Raw genomic sequence first — 6431 nt, 5'->3', positions numbered from 1 at the left:
CAACTGTGGTCAGTGCGATAACCCCTATGAAGTCTCGGCCGATAAAGAGCCGGTTATCTGCGAGCTGGTTATCGTCTTCTCTCTGTCTCCCTTTCCTTCTCTCGCTTGCTCCTGCTCTCGTTCTCTTTCTCCTTCCACGGGGTCGCTCATCTCTCCCACCCTGGGTGACACATCCGCCATACCTCGGCCATAATCCGCCTGCCAATCGGATACCGCTCGTCAAATTCGCCGATAGAATATATTTCTGCACTTATCGAGAGCGTTAACTCGAGCCGCGGACGGCCCGCACGAATAAATTTCGTTCGCCGATAAATCTGGTTGCACGACCGGTGTAAAAATTTTTGAATCGTTATCGGTACCACATTATTGCTACGGGTCATCTAAGTCCACGGCGTCGTATACTGGGTGTCCCGTTATTCTCGATGAATTCTACTATTATCTTTCTCAAATGATGATTTAATTAAAGATTTCATATCGATAATTAAAATCAAAATTAAAATTTCTTTAAATCTCAGCGCGGTCGATGAAATTATACGAATTTATACGATTAATTCAGTTTTTTTTCTTTAATTAATTAATTAAAATTTTATCTTGCTTATATATAACCATTCGCAAAACGCAGATGTATGACTTCATTTTCGAAATGAATTCTTGCTACCATTGCTTATCTCTGTTGAATAATAATCTCATCTCTCAGAGAACTATACACACACAATCGGTAATTGACCAGAACAAATTAATCAACAAAGAGAAGTAGTGTAGTTAAACTTCCCTCAGAGGAAACACTCAATACCATTATTCAACATTGTGTCCACGAGTGATAAAAGGGGGCGCTTCTCTATTGTAAGAGTGATATTTCTCACTGGAAAACCGCGTAGGAATCTAATTAATTCCTCGCAATACGCGCGTGCTAACATTTCCCAAATACAATATAAGTATTGTACTTATTTAAAAAAGAAAGAGAGAATTTGTATTTGAAAGATTCTTATTAATTTCAGCTTCTCTTTCTCCAGCAAACGATGCCAGGATTGGAACATTTTAACGATCCCGACGTCAAGAAAGCGCTTGAAGGCAGGTGGCTATTATTCACGATTAAGTGGCAATAATTATGCGCGTGTACAATATTCGTGCTATTCACAGCAGACGTGCTAGGTAACCGTCTCTGAATGAAAAAAACCACTTGGCGCGCGTAGTTCACTTACACGTGCTGGCGAAAATACTCATCAACCAATACTCGTCGCGTCGTCAATGGTACAAAGAGCGTCATTTCGCGAAACCTGTTTTCCTATTTTCATCGACGAACATTTATGCATAGGCGTCAACGCGATGCGACACAACATACATTCCGTCTCTCGTCAAGCTTTACAACACAATAGCCACACGTGCTAGAAAGAATGTACAGAAAATTTCTGGCCTTTAGATATAACACTAGACTGAGAGGAGAAAGGAAGAGAGATGAGATACGAAGAATACAAGGAATATAAATATTTTTAAGAGAGGAAAAAAGTTTGAATTTTTAAAATAATTATATAATAATTTTATGCAAATTTTTTTATCTTTTCAAAATTTTTTTCTGCATTTAAAATATTTTTATTCTTTTCATCTCACATCTGTCTCCTTTCATTCTAATATATTATAAAGATCAGAAATTTGTATGTTTGATAGCAATTTAAAGAATTATTATTAAAAAACGTATTATAAATTTATTATAAAGAGTTTAACTTATAATGTTCCTCGTGACTACAACGTGAGTATATACCATTATAATGTAAGTAGACTTAAGTAATTATTGAGAGTATATACATATTTGAATAGTAAACTGTTTAGTTAAAAAAAAAAAAGATAATTCTAGATTATTTGACACTTAAAATTTTGAACAAAAACTGCTGTTTTCTGATGGCTATTGTTATTATGCAGTGCAGCGTGGCGAGATTAAAATGTTTTTATTCAAAAGGAGAATGCTCACTCGAGTTTCGTGATTGATATTTTTGTTATCAAAGCTAAGATAGAAGCAGAAAGAGAATGTGAAATTCTCGAATGATCGGTAATGTTCCTTACGCATTTATCCTACAACGTTATTCCTGCGAAAAAAGAAGAGGCTTCCGTTAAAATCTCGTGTGAAACGAGATATATGATTAATCGTTCGAAGGAAACTGAACTCCAAGAGGAGGAGAAAAAAATCGAAAGATTAATATCTTCTTCACATTCGCTTGTTGAAAATCGAAAATTAAAATTGCGTCACACGATACGATATGCAAATTAGAAGTCGGGATCACCGGGGTTCGGACTTACATCGTGCGATATAAATTTGCGTCGATCGAATTTATTCTTGGCTCGACTAAAAGGGGCTTAATGGCGATGAGCTTACGGCCAACGATTCGTACCGCGATATTGCCACAGGTGAGGTGACCCGAAAATGAAATGCGCTCGCGACTCACGCGAAGAAATCTCTTGCGATAATTAATAATTCACCATCAGAATTCTCGACGAGAGGCAATCGAACTCCTGAACGCGTTATCGAGTTATCAATGCCATTTTTATCAACGTCGTCGGCGGTTTTTGGCTCACAGTCGAAATATTGTAACTCGTTAAGCTCGACTACAAGGTACGAGAGCAGGCAAATTAGGAGACATTAAAGTCCAAACGAGTATCCATGACCGTATATCGGTCATTAATTCGCGAGTGTTGACAGAAAACTAAATTCTCGATCAGAAAAATTAATGTTGCTGACTCGCCACTGAAATCGTTAATATAAGAATATTCGGCTGAATTTTTTAATTTTTCATGACTGATTTTTTTCTGTAACGGACACGATTTTATTGACAAAAGAAAGAAAGAAACGAGCCTCCTTGACGTTGTGTGGGCGCATTTCGGTAGCTCAGTGTCATCAGTGCGTTGGGAAAGAGGGACATGCGCGAGCATTATCGCGAGGACGTTATCGGCCCGTTATCGCTCTGTATGCGCTCTGTTTGACGTGGCTTACTGCTCCCGCGACGCAGATATAATGAGAGGCTCTCGCAGTAAGTTGCAGTCGGTTTATTAAAACGCGATAGGTATGGAATGCTCTTTACATTCCGCACAATGCAACACGGGTAAATATGTACGTTGAAATAAATACATCGCACGTCACTTTATCTAATGTGGTCGATGAGATTACCGCGATTGGGACTCCCCGGAAGAGCATAAAGAAGAAAGGAGCGGAAATATACGAGAGATCTGGAAATATGGAAATTTGGGAGAAAGGGAGAAAGAGAAGGGGAGGGGGAGAGAGAGAAAGAGAGAGAGAGAGAAACGAAACTGTATTTAACATCGAGAAGGGGATAGTTACTAGCTGATGATTAGAGTCATGTTGCTGCTATTTTTATGTGTGATAACGTGGAGGTATTATATAATTTAAAAGAGATAAAGTACACTTAACTTTAGATAACACACTATCGACCAGAGGATATTTTATATTACACATACAGATAAATAGATCGTTCTAGAAATAGGATAAACAGTATCTTGAATGTATGTGAGACAGGCATTTATCAAAGCATAATATCGAATTTAAATTCCGTAATGATCTGCGCGAAATTTCAATCCCGATTGTTCATATATTTCACAATTTCACATTTAATTTTCAAATATAAATATAAATATAAATTATAAATTACATTTCCACGATAACGCAAGCAGTACAACGTGCATCAAGCTGAAAATTCGAAAAATGCATAATTGCGGTAACTCTGGGGAAATATTATATAATCGAAAATTCCCGGGAGCTCGCCGGGGAAAAAAGAGAACGTAAACGAAGATCGAGTCCCAAGAACTAAATTAAGATCAAAATTTTTGTTTTGTCTTAGAGAGTATTTCGAGACACAACCGCAATTTAAATTAGCAATCAATAAGATCAATAAGGTTGACGACAAAAATGTTTTGTAAGATATGAAAATAAGAACATTCAAATGTACTTTTGATGAATTCTGAGAACAGAATTTTTATCCGTTTGCCTTCGTGTTCCTTCAGCGCTACTCGAAAGTACGCAAAAATCCCGACCAGTCCCAAACGCTGCGTGCCTTACGATCCGACAGTGGCCATAAAATAGCAGGGCTCAGGCGTTCGTCGTCTCTGAGGATATCTTCGGACTCTTTCTCTCTCACCACTGCCGGATATATTCCGTTCGTCCGTTCGTCCGTTCGTCCGTCCGTCCGGCCTTCGGTTACGAGACGAATGTAAATTGCACGAAGGGCCGGGAGAGGATCCAAGGACGCGCCCGCCGTGCGCGCTTTCGGCCACGTGGTGCCCTCGAAGAGGGCTTCTCACGACCGTGGACTGTGGGCCGTGGGCCCCGGGCCCCGGGCCCCGGGCCCCGAGCCCCGTTCGAATGAGGTCGCTGGCCCTGCGGAGGCGCTTTTGGATCCCGAGATACCGTGAAGAGGATCGTTCTCTTGCACAACGCGCCAACACACGCACGCACGCACGCACGCACGCACGCACGCACGCACGTGTAAAGATTGTTGCGAAAAGTTCTCTGTGGCGCCATTTGCATCTCACTGCCGTAGCACCGAAGAAGTCACTGTATCGCCTTTTGCATGCAGGAAAAATACGCGTCCGTGTGTACCTAACGTGTCGTCGAATTACGTAAACCTGAGTACTCGCTTAACCCGAAGAAGCATAAAACGCGGTCGCATGCAATTATGTTATTATCATTACGAACAAGAGAGAGAGAGAGAGAGAGAGAGAGAGAACTGCTCGAAATCACGTTTAATTGTTCGCGCGTTTTTGCGATGCACAATTGTCGACATTGTCGTTTAACGTTGAATCTTTTTTTCGACGCATTCTTTCTATTGAACGAAAAACGTCTTAAAAATCTTTGCCATTTTTTATAAAGAGTGGAAAGGACGGAAATAATAATTAAATCCTTTTTGTTTTATCAAGAGAGTGTTTCGTTTAAAAAAAATGTAATACTATCAAACGACAGTTCAACGACAGTTGTGTGATAGTTGCACAATAATTATTTTTATTTCATTGGGTTGTCTCATCGCGATATTCGCGATTAAAATAATTCATATCGAATGACAATATGTCAAGATAGACTTTGATTACTAACAGATGTTCTTTGTTAATTTAGCGCAATGCAAATTTATTAAACGCATTTTAAATTTACAGCAATGTGTCGATTACGCCGACATCACGGACGGCGATGATTGGACGATAGCATGTCAGGAGCATACAAAATGCTTCGCAATAATTACACTAAAATGTTTATCCGCGTATATGTACACGGTAGCCGTTATAAAGTTCGCCGACGTGCAATTTCCCTCGCATGCACGCGAAACATCGGATTACGCGAAAAAATGCGGCGGATATTTTCTGTTTATAATAACGAAGCCAATGCGCCCCTCCCCTCCCTCCCCCCCTCCCTCCCTCCCTCCCTCCCTCCACCTCTTTACCCCTCAGTATATGCGCGCTATACTCTGGCTGGTTATAGTTCGAAATAATTAAAGGGCTCGTATTTTTCGAAGCATTTGCCAATTAAACGTAGCGCGCAAGCATTTGCTTTCGTGACGTGCGTGCGAACGCGAAAGAATAATTCTTCGGAAAAATAATATTCGGCGCTGCCGCGGCTGTGTGTCGGTTCGTTACCCGGCGGCGGCAGCCCTTTTTTTAGTCCCTTCGTACCTCCGATCAAAAAGACGCCTATATCGCAGGAATTTAGCGCTGCAACGGAGTAATTATTTCGTTATGGTCAGGAGTTACTATTGATACGAAATATGTTGCTTCCAATTAACTGCTGAAGAAAATAATGGCGCGGCTTGCTCGCCTCCGTCTAATTTTAATAACGTATTCTTACTTTAATTAATTACACTACAGTATCAATGTAACAGTAAAACGTATGTGTACGTGTATACGTGTGCCAATTTTTATGATATTAAACATTTTTATGATATTAAAAATAATCATTGTTGTTATTATTGTCATTATTAAGTCAGTCTGTTAAACAACATCAGCTCATATTAATGTAATAAAATAGCACAATCGTTGGTTTCTTATTAGAAGCAAATCACTAAAAAATTTTTCAAGTTTTTATTTTTGTCACGCATTTCGTTGTCGGAATATGTCGTAAAACTTGTTGACGTAGAACAGTGCAGCCTCAGAACCGCCGACTTTCGTCCCTTTATGCTCACGCGGTCACACAAAGTCGATAGATTATGTGACGTCTTTCGGTTTTCGGCGCAGCATCCACAACGGATGTCGGCGGTCTAGCGTTAGGTGTAGATCGTATAGATCGGTTCTGCGGTAAGAACGCACGCGAGGGAAGGACATTGTTGAATGAGAAGAGCGGCGTAGAAAGAGTGCGCGAGAAGACGAAGGCGCGAGAAAAGATAAAGATAGAGGTAGAAGGATAGAGAGAGAGAGAGAGAGAGAGAGAGAGAGAGAAGAAAGAA

The sequence above is a fragment of the Atta cephalotes genome (assembly GCF_000143395.1).
Source record: "Atta cephalotes unplaced genomic scaffold scaffold00026, whole genome shotgun sequence".
Taxonomy (NCBI): Eukaryota; Metazoa; Arthropoda; class Insecta; order Hymenoptera; family Formicidae; genus Atta; species Atta cephalotes.
Note: the sequence above shows the minus strand (reverse complement) of the source record.